We start from the raw sequence: 15,002 nt of genomic DNA, 5'->3' as shown, positions 1-15,002 counted from the left end.
AGAATCATTAGGGTGCTTGAGAGCTTCAAAAACATTCAGGACCACCTATTCTTCAATGACCCTCAGGGTTAATTCACCCTTTTGTACATCAATCAGAGCTCTACCTGTAGCTAAAAAGGGTCTACCAAGAATAATAGAGGATTTTACATCCTCTTCCATGTCTAATATAACAAAATTAGCAGGAAAAATTAAAAGGTCCTACTTTCACAAGTAAATCCTCAACAACACCCACAGGTAATTTAATAGAAAGATCAGCAAGTTGAAGAGAAATACGAGTGGGTTTTACCTCCTCAATTTGAAGCTTTTTCATCACTGAAAGTAGCATGAGATTGATGCTAGCTCCAAGATCACATAAAGCTCTCTGAATGGTGACATCTCCAATGGTGAAAGGAATCACAAAACTCCCTGGATCTTGCATTTTCTCAGGAAGTTGATGTTGAATAATGGCACTTCATTCCTTGGTTAACACCACGGTTTCTTGCTCCTTCCAGTTCCTCTTGTAAATCAAAAAGTCTTTCATAAATTTAGCATAAAGAGGCATTTGCTCAAGAGCCTCTGCAAAAGGAATGTTGATCTGTAGCTTCTTGAAGACATCTAAAAATTTAGAGAACTGCTTTTCTTTGGAAGCCTTCTGAAGTCTCTGAGGATATGACATTTTTGGCTTGTATTCAGAAGCCTTTGGCAATGTAGGATACGTGTCAAGAGAGTCAGGGAATGGGTTGTCTACATGCTTTGGAGGGGCGTGCTCCACTTCTTCCTTTTTCTCCTCTGGAGCTTTCTTTTCAACTAGCTCTTCATTGGCCCTTGTCTCAGAGCCAGCTGTTTTACCACTTCTCAATTGAATAGCCTTGCAATCTTCTCTTGGGTTTACCACTGTATCACCTGAGAATGTACTTGCAGACCTCTCAGGTATTTGCTTGCTCAGTTGGCCCATTTGCACTTCTAAGTTTCTAATGGGAGCTCTGGTTTCCTACATAAAACTCCTCATCATCTCCCAATTAGAATCTTCTTGGGATTTAGAGTTTTCTTGCTGAGGTGGTTGTTGTTGATGAGACTGAAATTGGCAGTTATTGTGATTGTTCTGTTGGAAGCTGCCCTGAGAATTATTGTTGAAGTTTTGAGGTCTCTGAGATTGGTCCCTCTACCCAAAATTTGGGTGATTTCTCCACCCCTGATTGTATGTCTTAGAATATGGATCATTGTTGGGATTTCTAGGACCACTCCCCATATAATTGACTTGTTCAAAAGAGCATTGAGCATAGTCATAATTATCAGTTTGCACAAAATTACCTGTCATGTCATAAGAAATCTCTTGAGATGGGTTTTAGGTGTTGATAGCTGAGACTTGCATTCCACCCATCTGTTGAGTAAACAGACGTATTTGCTGAGACATAAGCTTATTCTGAGAAAGAAGAGCATTAAGAGCTTCTACTTCCATAACACCCTTCTTCTGAGGAGCCTCAGAGTTCACAGGATTCCTGTTAGATGAGTATAAATATTGGTTGCTAGCAACCAATTCAATCAGCTCAATAGTCTCCTCCAGTGTCTTCTTCTTATACAATGAACCACCCGTAGAATTATCTAAGCACATCTTGGACATTTCACCCAAGCCTTCATAAAAGATGTCTAGTTAGGTCCATTTAGAGAACATGTTCGGAGGGCATTGCCTAATCAGTAGCTGGTACCTCTCCCAAGCTTCATAAAGAGTTTCACCATCCCTCTGTCTGAAGGTCTGAACTTCCACCCTAAGCTTAGTCAGCTTCTTTGGTGGGAAAAATTTAGTAAGAAACTCAGTAATAACCTTGTCCCAAGTATTCAAGCTCTCCTTGGGTTGGAAATCTAGCTATAGCTTTGCTCTATCCCTCAGAGCAAACAGGAAGAGCATGAGTTTGTACACCTCTGAGTTCACTTCATTTGTCTTCACAGTATCACAAATCTGCTGAAAATTAGAAATAAATTGATTTGAGTATTCATGGGGAAGACCATGATACTGGCAGTTTTGTTGCACCAGGGTGACCAATTGTGGCTTCAACTCAAAGTTGTTCGCAGTTATAGGAGGCACCACAATGCTTTTTCCATAAAGATCTGCAGTAGGAGCAGAGTAAGAGCCAAGCACTCTCCTCTGTTGATCATCCCCGTTCAGATTTGCCACATTGGCATTAACAGCATTATTGTGATCCATAGTGGACTCTGTAGCCTTGCAAAGTCTTGCTTGTTGTAAACGTCGTCTACAAGTTCTTTCAGATTCTGGATCAAAGTCTAACAGAGGTTCCTTGTTTCTGTTTCTGCGCATAAACGGAAAGAAAATAAGAAAAGATGGGATTCTCTACGTCAGAGTGCAGAGAAGTCCTTGTGAGGTAACCTATGTAAAATAATAAAATAGAAATACTAAATAAATGAAATAGAAAAAATTTTGAAAATAATAATTGAAATAAAACAAAAATTTTAAAAATTAACAGAAAAAAATAAACAAGAAAATTAAAATGAAATTAACTAGGTGACACCAAACTTAATTTCAGAAAATAAGGAAAAATAGTAATATTATTTATAAAAAAATTTTGAAAAATACTAAGAAAAATTTAAATAAAAATTAAAACTAAAACGCCTAATCTAAGCAATCAAACAACTGATAGTTGTTAATCACTATCAATCCCCGGCAACGGCGCCAAAAACTTGGTGCGAAAATTCTAACCACACTACTAACCGGCAAGTGCACCGGGTCGTACCAAGTAATACCTCAGGTGAGTGAGGGTCGATCCCACGAGGATTGAAGGACTAAGCAACAATGATTGATTGATTGGTTTTGTTAGACAAACAGAAAAGAGTGTTTGAATATTCAAAGAGCATTAAACAATCGTACAGAAATTAAAATAGTAAAGTAAATGGGTTGGGAGTAAAATATGGAGAACGTAGTTAAGGTTTTCCAGATTAACTTTTCTTACTAACTATTTTAATCATGTAGGATTTAATTTCTGGCAAACTATATGTGACTAGACCCTAATTCCTTAGACCTTTCTAGTCTCCTCTAATTTTCATCAACTGCCAATTCCTTGGTCAATTAATTCCAATTATAGGGTGATGATCAAATTCCAGTTTATACGCTACAAAAACTCTAATTACCCAAAAATAAAAGGATTATATGTCACGTATCCCGTTAAATCCAGATAATTAAAATTTAGGAGAATATGTTTTCAAGCTGTTGTTCAAGTAAAGAGCTTTTCCAAGTTATACAAGAACTCAAGTAGAAAGAGGGTCATACTTCCGTTCCACCCAATTTCATAAGATAAAGAGCGAAAACAATTCTTAAATTATAAATCCATACATGAATTAAAATAGAAAAAGCAATAAAATCAATCCATACAAATAGACAGAGCTCCTAACCTTAACAGTGGAGGTTTAGTTGCTCATGGTTCAGAGTAGAAAACTAGGATTGTAAATTGGAATGGAATAATGTTGTGTTGGAACCCCTCTGTTGGAATTCCTTTTTTTATATCTAATCCTAATTAATCTAAAATTTATCTTCTAAAACTAAAATAATATCTTTTCATATTTTTAAAAATTAAAGTTTAAATCAGAATTAATTAAAGCAATCAGCATGTCTTCAATTGATGGATGGGGACCACTTGCTTTGTAGGGTCCATGCTTAACTTTGAGTGGGCACAGCCATTCTTGTGTGAATCTCCCTTGAGTCTCTGCTGTCCCCTGGCTCTAGTCTGTGTTTCTGGGCCGAAAACTGGGTCGAAACTCGGCCTAAAATTGCCCCCAGCGTTTTCTGCGAAGTCTGCATGTCGCGCATGTCACGCATACGTATCGATGGCCTTTTTCGTGTGTCACGCATACGCGTCAGGTACGCGCACGCGTCGCTGAGCAACTTTGCTTTTCACGCATACGCGTCAGTCACGCGCACGTGTCGCCATGGAGAGCTCTAAATCACGCGTACGCGTCAGGCACGCGCACACATCGCTTCTCACTGGTCAGCTCCTTGGTTTCTTCTCTTTCTCTGCAGAAACTCCATCAAATCCCTTCGAATGCTACCTAAAATAAACAGAAATGCACAAGACTCAAAGTAGCATCCATAGTCGCTAAAAGATAATTAATTCTTGATAAAACTTAACAAATTACATGCAAATTCACTAGGAAAAGATAGGAAAGATGCTCACGCATCAGACACCACAGGCATGCGTTCTTAAGGTCCAAGCTATTGGTGTCTAGCTTTATTCTTTGTTTCTTTCATTATTGTTACCAACTTTTGGCTTTTCTTCCTTCTTTCTTACTCTTTCTTTTCTTCCAAGGATATTTATTCAATAAGGTCCACAAACAGCAGCTCAGTTTATGCTAAAAGAGACATTCTACCCTTTCATCTTTATTATTGAGCTTGCTAACTGATCAAACATATACCACCACTGATTCTTATTCCAGTTCCTACCACATTGGACACTTTCACTTTCTGTTTCAACATTTTCTCTTATTCAATAGAAAGTAAAGGAGACAAAGCATACATTTAAGCAGATGAAAATGAAGCAGACACTTAGGCTAGAACACTTATTTGACACTAAAAAGACAGTAGACAACCAGAATGCAAACAACTTAAACTAATCAGCAGGGGTACACTTAAGTAACAACACAACCTCTTGGTGGTGCCTTCTAGCTCTCCATTTGTCATCATCATCCATAGCTTTTGTATCCTTCTTTGTGTCCTTTGATGATAATGCATAGTTCTTCCAAGAGATTGATTGAATTCCTGCAAAATTATTGGAAATTGCTTGTCCCCCAAGCACTTGAGAGATGGTTAGCATGCATGTATGCTTGTGATTTTCTGAACTTAAGTTGGTGTGGGAACACCAAACTTAGTTCCTTGCCTATTTCTATATGTCGCAGATTAAATACATGCAAGAAACCTCATGTGCTTTTATTAAGAAAATAACTATGAGCTAGAGACTAAACAATTTAATAAAACAAACTATGAACTAGAAACTAAACAATTGTTAAGTAGCTTCTCTGATTACTTGGAATGAGTGATTAGTCATGCTGAGGGTTGCAATGTGTTCTTACTGAAAACTATGGGGGAACACCAAACTTAGAATTACACATTCTCCCTCAAATTACTTTGGTGTGCAAAACTAAACTTAGCTCCTTGCAATACAGAGAAATCTACTCAACTCTTTTATTGAAATAATTAAGAAAGGAAAACTACCTCTAGTTGGGTTGCCTCCCAACAAGCGCTCTTTTAGTGTCATTAGCTTGACATGTTGCTTATGACTTTCTTCCTCTTCTTCCAGTATGTTAAGAAGAATGACCTCAGGGTAAGAGAAGAGCCAGTCAACATCCCCTGTCTTGATCTCTTCCTAGCTAGCTTCTTTTTTGTTATTTGCCTGGTTGAACTTGCTTGCTGGATCAGGGGTTGGATTGCTTGTGGTTGAGCTTTTCTTCTTCATGGATATGGTCAATTGTAACTTGGTCACAATCCTCTCTTCGGTGCTCTTGTTAGTTGCCTTCACTTCTTGGATATCAAGACTTGCGTGTTGTGTGATTGTTGGGATATCCTCTTCAACCAAAGCCTCTTGAGTTGGTGGTTCAGTAAACCCTTCCTCTATGCAACTTTCTGCTTCACTTGAGTGTGAACTCCCTTGATTGACTTTCTCCCTTTCTTCAGCATGATGTTCCATTGAGTCCTTTGGGAGTAAGTCTTCATGCTCCTCTGTTACCTCAAGTAGCCTTTATGGATATGGAATCCTAGGCTCATATACCTCCACAACCTCATTCTCCATTGAAGTTTCACTTGATACCAGGGCCTCTTCTTCCACTTCCTCACTCACAGATTGGTCTTCATCCTCAATGCTTGTCACTCCTAAGTTTCTTCTGCTTTGCTCTAAGTACCCATCCATCTTCTTGAAGAGAATTTCTTTCCAGGATTGTTTGTGTCTTTCCAAGAGTTGTCCTTGTCTTTCAAGGACTTGGTCTCAGCTTTCCAAGGATTCTTTGGACCATTGAAGGTAATCCTCAAGTGCTAGCTCAAGAGATGAAGGTTGAGAGTAATTTTGGTGACATGGATATGTTGTAGTGAAGTTGTGTTGAGGGACATGGAATGAGTTTTGTGAGTTGTGAAATAAATTTTGTGGTTGATGAATTGAGTCATGTGGCTTTTAGAAAGAATTTTTTGTTGAGATATATTCAAGTGATGAAGAATTTTCAATTGAAAAACTGGGAGGTGAAGTTGGGCAATTTTGCATAAACGAGTTGAAGGTTTGCTCATGTGATGATGGCTCTTGATAAGTGGAGTATGGACTATTGAATGCTCTTTGACTTTGATCCTCCCAAGCACAACTTGAAGAATTGTTGAATTTATCACAGTATGGATCATCTTGTGGCATTTGGGAGCAATCTTGCATGAATGTACTGACATCACAATCAACTGATGATGTCTTTTGATGAAAAAAATATGGATCATTAAAATCTCCTTGGTTTTGACCTTCCCAGCCACAACATGAGTAGTTGTTAGATTCATTAAAGTATGAGTCATGTTGTGTCTCTGGGAGGTGTTCATACTCCATCATTCCTTGTTGATACTCCCATCCACCATTAGAATAATGACATGAATCATTTTGTGGTGTTGGGTAATATCCTATTTCACTTGATTGTTCACACTCTTGTTGATATTCCCAGACACCATGAGGATAATGACATAAATCATTTTGTGGCTCTGGACAATATCTCATGTGATTTGCTTGATCATTTTGTGGCTTTGGAGTATATTCCCACTGGATGGATTGCTCATAATCTGTTATTTCTTGGTGATATTCCCAGCCATCATTAGAATAATGACTTAAATCATATTGTGATGGTGGGCAATATCCCATGAAATTTGTTTCATCAAAAGATGAAGTGAAGTCCATTTGAATTTTGTAAAGCACAATCACCAACGAAAATTAAAATTACTCATATCAGAGATGAGAATTTCTTAGTGAGGCAATAACACAAACACCTTAGTTATCAAGAGAAAACAAAAATTAAAAGAACTAAAATGACAAAAACAAAGAAAATGCTTAATTTAGACTTCTCACCCACTTAATCATTGTTAATCTAAATCAATCCACGGCAACGGCGCCAAAAACTTGATGAGTGGAAAAATCGATTCCACACAAACTAACCGGCAAGTATACCGGGTCACATCAAGCAGTAAAACTCACGTGAGTGAGGTGGATCCCACGAGGATTGATGGATCAAGCAACTTTAGTGAGGTGATTAGTCTAGTCAAGCTGACAGTGGTGAATTGAGTGAAATTTGATCAACAGAAAGTAAATTGCAGAAAATCTAAATTACAGAAAGTAAATTGACAGAAACTTAAATGACAAGAAAAGTAAATTGCATCAAATGTAAAGGGCTTTGGGTGCAGGGAAATTAAAGAAAGCAGTAAATCAAAGCAATTAAATGAGACTCAAGGCAATTAATAGAAAGAAGGACTCATCAGGGATTAAAGATATCATAATCCATCATGAATCAACTGGGTCTCAACTTCCTTCTCAATCATATGAATAGATCTATGACAGATTGAAATTGATTGGATCCTAATTCCATGGCAATCCAATCTCTCTAATCACAATCAATGTTGCCAATTCCTTGATCTAATTATCATGAGAAGAGGTTAAGCATGTTCTCTCATCTATAAGCCACACAGACTCTCAAGATCTCAATTCCTCCTGAATGGTGTTGATCAAGAGAGTTGTGAGAAACAGAGCTTCAGTTCTAATTTCCATGATTCCCCTTCCGAAGCTCACATGGAAATTCAACAGATTCAAACCCCCTTCCAGAGTGAATGGATCTCAATCAAAACAAAGGATATCCTATAGATACCCAAGCGGATTGAGAAGAAGAAGAAGTTCACTCAATCATGTGAATTATAATAGAGCTCCTCCCCTAATGAAGTGGGGTTCAATTGATCATTGCTCTAAGAACACTTGTAGAAAATTTAAATTGCATGAAAGTAAATCAATCTCAGTGTGAACGGAAATGAAAAATTGCATAAAGGACAATTATAGAAGAAAAGTGTAGAAATTTAAATTGCATAAAGCTGAACTAAATTCAATACAACTCAAATGTAAAAGTGCAGAAAAGATTAAGAAATCCTAAGCTAAGCTCTCTACCAGAGCCTTCTATCCTACTCCTACTCCTACTACCCAAGCCTCCTTAATTCTACCAGAGAGCCTCCTATTTATATTCTTCTTCTATTCTTCAATTGGGTCTGCATTGTACTTGGATGTGGGCCTTGGTCTTGTTGAAGCAAGCAGGAGTGGGTCTCAATGATGTTGAAGAGGGGCAATTGGCAATTCACATTTCTGATCTGCAAGGGTGCTAAATCTTTCTGGTGCTGGTGTCAACGTTGGCCTCAAAGTTTGCAAGAATACGTTGAGTCAAATGCTGGGCTTGAGAAATGATTTTCGAAGGAATGAGTGTTGGTGCCAACGTTTGACTCAATGTTGATGTACCAACATTTTTCCATCCACGCCTGTGCATCGCCCACGCGTATGCGTAAAAACAGCGTTTTGCGCGTGTGCGTCGCTCACGCGTTTGTGTGTCTGGCCAAAATCTGCATCCATGCGTACGCGTGGCCCACGCGTACGCGTCGATGCAAATTTTCCAAATCCAAATCTGGGCTGCTCGTCACGGACGTTAGAGGCAACGTTTGAGGCAATGTTGGACCTCCAACGTTCGTTTGGTCACACGTACGTGTGACCCACGCGTACGCGTGAATGGTCAATTTTGCCATTTCACGCATATGCGTAGCTCATGCGTATACATGGATTCAAAATTTTTCCACTTTCATGCGTATGCGTCGCCCAAAAATCTTTTAGCTCCAGAAATGAATATTATCGCAAGCATTGGAGGTAACATTGGTTCACTAACGTTCTCTCTAACGTTGGCACCCAAATTTTACATATAGTGTTGCCAGCAAGCCTTGGAACGTCACTTTGTCCTCTTGTTAACGTTGCAAATTTTATGCCTATTATAGACTATTATATATGGTTGGAAAGCTCTGACTGTTAGCTTTCTAACCCAACTGGAATCACCTCAATTGGACATCTGTAACTCAAGTTATGCTCCTTTGAAGGGGACAGAGTCGCTGGCGTTGGTGTGCAACGTTGGAGGCAACGTTGGCACACCAACGTTTACACCAACGTTGGTAACAACGCCACATTCTGAAGCTCAAACGTATTGTCCACCCCAAACTATTATATATTGTTGGAAAGCTCTGAATGTCGACTTTCCAATGCCGTTGGAAACACATCATTTGGAGCTCTACAGCTCGAGTTATACTCCATGGAAGGTGAAGAGGTTAGCTGGCCTTACTACAGGTTGATACTATGTTCATCTTTGCACCTTTGAGGTCAGTTTTCTCCCTCAAATTTAGTATCCACCGTAAAACCCGGTTAATTAATGGCTAATTAACCCATAAATGAGAATTTATTCTAGAAAGCCAAAAATGTTATTTTTATGGCTTAATATGATAGAGGAGATTGAGGCGAGAATTTCGGTACCAATTTTATAGAAATCGGACCAAGATTGGATCGAATGGGCCAAACCGGGCCAACCAGACCCAAAGTGGGCCCTTGGCCCAACTAAACTAAACCAAAACCCTAGTTTTCAGCACTCTCTCTCCTTATTTGAGACACTAAACACGCTGAAATGGAGGCCATGGAGGGAAGAACACTCTCTCAAGTTCTTTCTCTCATTTGATCTTCAAACCACCATAACTTTTGATCTAGAGCTCCAATTGCCGTACCGTTTACGGCCACGTGTTTACCGCAGAGAGCTCTACAAAACCCATATAATCAATCTTGAGGTAAGCTACATTTTTCTCTTCGAAATTCTATCCCTTGTTTTCGAGTTTCATGATAAAAATATTGAGATTTTGGTCTCTTTGATGTTATAGGACCCAACTCTCTTGAAGGAGAAGATTAATCTTGTCTCCTTGGACCTTGGGTGTGGTAATATTCTCAACCCTAGTGTAATTTGTTGTTCTATGACGTTTGGGTATTGAGATGTTGTGTATGGGTAAGATGATTGTGGCTTAGGTTGTGTATATGTGAATATTTGAGCTTGATTGAGACTTTGAAAAGCTTGAAGAGGGATTTGTATGCAAAAAATCTGTTCTTGGAGGTGTTGAGACCTTGAGAGCTTGTGGACAAGTCATTTGGAAGTACTCCGGTTGAGCTTGGAAAATCGGCTAAGGTATGGTCTCGGTTTCTCGTATCTAATATGTAATATGGTGGGAAATACTTAGGTTAGAGACCCTAAGATAGGCATTGAATTGTTGATGTTGATGAATGGATGAGATATATGATGTGGTCATATATGTGATTATGAATATTGATGTCTTGATGGTGTGATATATGAGAAAAATGCATGTTGTGATATATACTTGATGAGTAATTGAGGTTGAATTGTGGGTAGAACCATGTTGATGGTGAGCATGATATTGATTATGTGTAATTATCGTTAAATGGAAATGGTATTATTGGAAATTGGGATGAGAAAGTGTGTATGACATGTTTGTGTGTTTGTCTCTTAGCCATTTGATTGAGAAGTGTTAAAATGGTGGGATGATGTTTTGTGAATTGTGGTACAGTGTTAATGTGTGAGTTGAGGATGGCTTAATGTTGATTTTGGTACATTTTGATTGATTTCAAAAAGGGATCAAATTGGCATGTTTTGGTTGATTTTGAAAAGGGTTGCAAATGGCTTGTTTTGAAAATGGCACTTTATGGTTTTGAATGAAAATGCGGTTTTTGGGCATACTTTGATGGGTGTAACTTGAAATCCAAATCTCTGTTTTGTGCCAAATCTATTTAAAACTGAAATTGGATCCGGGGTGGTTATGCCGTTCGAAGAACGGGCGAAAAACATTTTAAAACGATGAAGTTATGTCCGTTGGAAAATTGGGGGTTTAATTTGTGAACTCTGCAGCTTTTAACTTAGAAAAATTTTTAGCAGAATAACCCCTACGCGTAGGCGCCCTTGACGCGTACACACCATTTTTCAAGATGGCACCATCCACACATGCGCGTCGATGTGCTGAAATGGTTGCCCAGCACAAATGCACAAATGCACAAATGCCAGGGGCACAAATGCACCCGCGCGTGCGCGTGGCTGACGCGTACGCGCCGTTTGGATGTTTTTCAACCCACGCGTCCGCGTGAATGACGTGTACGCGTCGATGAACTGTAAGGCCATCCACGCGTGCGCGTGAAGAACGCGTACGCGTGGCCCTGTTTTCATCCCAAAGTTGATTTTTGAGTTTTAAAAGCCAAATTTCATACTTCTAAGCCTCCGATCATTATGATATGCCTAGCAATGAGAAGAAGAGCTAGGGGATGTGGTAACTTGCGAGTGAAGCAAGGAAAAAAAATGAATGATCAAGGAGGATCAAAGTTGACTATATGAGATGCGGAGGATGGCGGTGGAAGTGCTGTATGTGCAATGAGCCTAAGGGCTGTAAATGATATGAATGGGCTGGTTATGAATTTAACCGTGAGCCGGATGGCAGGATTATGGCCGTGTTATGACGGTGTTATTATTAATTATGGCCGTGAATAAATGCATATATGCTATTGAATGAAATGTGAATGTTGCACTTCCATTATCTGTGACACGAGTTTTCCTGGAAGAAAGCAGTGGCTAGCCACCACGTGCTCCAGGTGGAGACTCGAGACTCTGTTAACCCTATGTCATAAGGGTGGCCGGGCACTGTGAAATCCCCGGATGAGCTCGCCCCCGTGAATATACACCATTGAGGGTGTTGGATATGGATCATGATTATGATCACGATTATGTTGAGTATAACTCGAGTTGGGAATACATGACAGAGGGACAGTCCAATGGTTAGCTACCAGGACTTGTCGGGTTTGCTATATAACCGACAGATGATATCATCAGCCATTAGGGACAGGCATTCATCATATTGCATATTATATGAATTGTTTGAGATTGTCTAATTGACTGCATATTACCTGCTAATTGCCTAAATGCCTTATCTGTTCCTATTTGTATATCTTTTGTCTGATATAACTGTGTTTGCCATATTATACTCCTGTTGGTGGTTGGGAGGTTTCAAGGATTTGGAAAGGGAAGTATTAGTTAGACTGAAGGATCTTTAGTCAGTTGCCCTTTATGGTTTAGCTTGTTTATAAGCTTTGATCTTATCTGGAGAAAGTTCTAAGATTGCCTTCGGCTTTCCTCTGATATTACATGTTAAATATGTGGGAACTGTTACCATGCTGGGAACCTCTGGTTCTCACCCATGCAGATTTTGTGGTTTTCAGATGCAGGACATGAGGTTTCTCGTTGAAGCATGCTGGAGACTTTTGGATTAGTGAAGATCCTTGTTCTCGGGATTCTGTTTTGGTTTATATGTTTTGATTAGATGCTTTTATCTCCATTGAATAATACAAACTGTGATGACTCCTTCTAGAGGGGATTTTGGAGAATCGGTTTTCTTGTATTTATGTCCCTTCGGGTTTCCTTGGGGTTTTTCCTATTTTATTTTACTTGTATATATTTCTATGCTCGGACCGGTTATCTTCGCAACCGGATTATGAGTTTTGATATTCCTGTTTTTGACACTCCTTTTGTATATATATAATCTCACGTTGGTTATCCTTGTTCGTCACGTTTTCGATCGGAGTGTTGCGCTTTCGAGAGGCGATTTTGTTTTACCCCTTTTTCTTCAAAGCCTCCTAGTTATAATCTTTATTCACATTACTATATGTGCTAAATTTTAATTTTTAGAGGTCGTAATACCTTGTCATCTCTGAATTATGACTTAAGCATAAGACTCTGTATGGTAGGGTTTTACATTATAGTATCAGAGCAGTTCGTTCCTGTAGAGCCTGACGGACGGACTGACTATGCTTCTGTGCATTCTCTGTATGTGTGTTATGTGCTATTAGTATATCTGCCTGATATAACTGGCATAAACGTTCATGAGCATGCATTTAGGACTTTGAAGCACTAGACTTCCGATATTGAGACTGATCAACTTAATATCGATTGTTTGGTGTGTATAAGAACCAGATGGTGCCTCGTGGACACGGTAGAGGTCGTGGGAGAGGTCGTACTAATACTCGTGCACTGGAGGTTAACCCTAATGATCCGGTGAACTTTATGGCAATATTGGAGAACATGGCTGCTGCTATGCAGGCCACTGCTGAAGCTCTTGGACAACAAATGAACCACCATGGCAATGATGGAGGCGGAGTTCAGGGCCCGATGACACTGGCAAACTTTTTGAAGGTTAATCTGCCTAAGTTCAAGGGAATTACTAGTCCGACTGAAGCCGATACCTGATTTCAGTCTATTGAGCGAGCACTGCAAGCGCAGGTGGTACCTGAGGGGCAGCGTGTTGAGTTTGCTACCTATTTGCTCACTGGTAAAGCATCGCATTGGTGGCAGGGAATCCAACGTCTCCTGTAGCAGGGTGATGACTATATCACTTGGGATGTCTTTCGGGAGGACTTCTATAAGAAGTACTTTCTGACTTCTGCTAGGACGGCCAAGGAACTTGAGTTGCTGCAGCTGAAGCAGGGTACCATGTCTGTATCTGAGTATACTGACAAGTTTGAGGATCTGTTCAGGTTCTCCCGTATGTGTCAAGCGACTCTGGTGGAATATGAGGAATGGAAGTGCATTAAGTACGAAGGAGGACTCCGAAGTGATATTTTCAGTTCAGTGGGACCAATGGAGATTAGGACTTTCTCTGAGTTGGTGAACAAGTGTAGGGTTGCTGAAGAGTGTGTGAAGAAGGCAGCCACTGAGAGGGGAAGTCACAAGGGATCATTCTCACAGAACTGAGGAAAGAATTTTGCACCTAGAGGTCCGCCTTTCAAGCGGGGAGGCTCCTTCAGGAAGTCCAACAACAATAACTCCCAAGGAAATAGATTTGGGAAGCAGCCTCAGAGTGAGCAAGCATGTGCTAGGTGTGGAAGTCACCATCCGGGAGCCCCGTGCAAGGCCGGGTGGGACTCGTGCTATTCTTGTGGTAAGGCAAGACATAAAGCCGTGAACTGTCCAGAGAAACAGAAGCAAGGTGCCGGAAAGGCACAGCAGACTGGTCGGGTGTTCACCACTTTAGCTATAGGTGCTGAGGGATCTGAGGCACTCATCCGAGGTAACTGTGAAATTGCTGGTCAAACTTTAAATGCTTTATTTAATTCGGGAGCATCGCATTCATTCATTGCATTTGAAAAAGCCCATGAGTTAGGATTGAAGATTGTAACCCTAGGTTATGACCTAAAGGTGTATAATGCCACGCATGAAGCCATGGTAACTAGGCTAGGATGCCCGCAAGTTTCTTTTAGGTTCAAGCAGCGTGAGTTTGTCCATAATTTAATCAGCTTGCCTATGATCGGTCTTGATCTTATCTTGGGTTTGGACTGGTTATCTAAGAACCATGTCCTGCTCGACTGTTCTACGAAAACAGTGTGTTTCATGCCAGAAGATACGGACGAGCCGGTGGTGGCAAATAGTTACTACTTGAATTCTATGATGGTGAATTGCTCTGGGAATAAATGTCATGGAATTCTGCTGTTGATCGCAGGTGTTTCGGGCGATGATCAAAGATTGGAACAAATTCCGGTGGTGTGTGAGTTTCCGGAAGTGTTTCCCGATGATATTGATGAATTTCCACCTAACAGGGAGGTCGAGTTTGCTATCGAGTTGGTACCTGGAGCTGGACCAATCTCGAGTGCTCCGTATAGGATGTCACCACTGGAGATGGCCGAACTATAGTCTCAGTTAGAGGATCTGTTGGGTAAGAATTTTATCCAACCAAGTGTTTTTCCATGGGGTGCGCCAGTGTTACTGGTAAAGAAGAAGGACGGGGATATGCGGCTCTGTGTGGATTACAGGTAGCTGAATAAGGTCATAATAAAGAATAAATACCCGTTGCCGAGAATTGATGATCTCATGGATCAGTTACAAGGAGCTGGGGTTTTCTCCAAGATCGATTT

The sequence above is a fragment of the Arachis ipaensis genome, chromosome B03 (genome assembly GCF_000816755.2).
Source record: "Arachis ipaensis cultivar K30076 chromosome B03, Araip1.1, whole genome shotgun sequence".
Classification (NCBI taxonomy): Eukaryota; Viridiplantae; Streptophyta; class Magnoliopsida; order Fabales; family Fabaceae; genus Arachis; species Arachis ipaensis.
The sequence above is the reverse complement of the archived record's forward strand: the minus strand, read 5'-3'. Positions refer to the sequence as shown.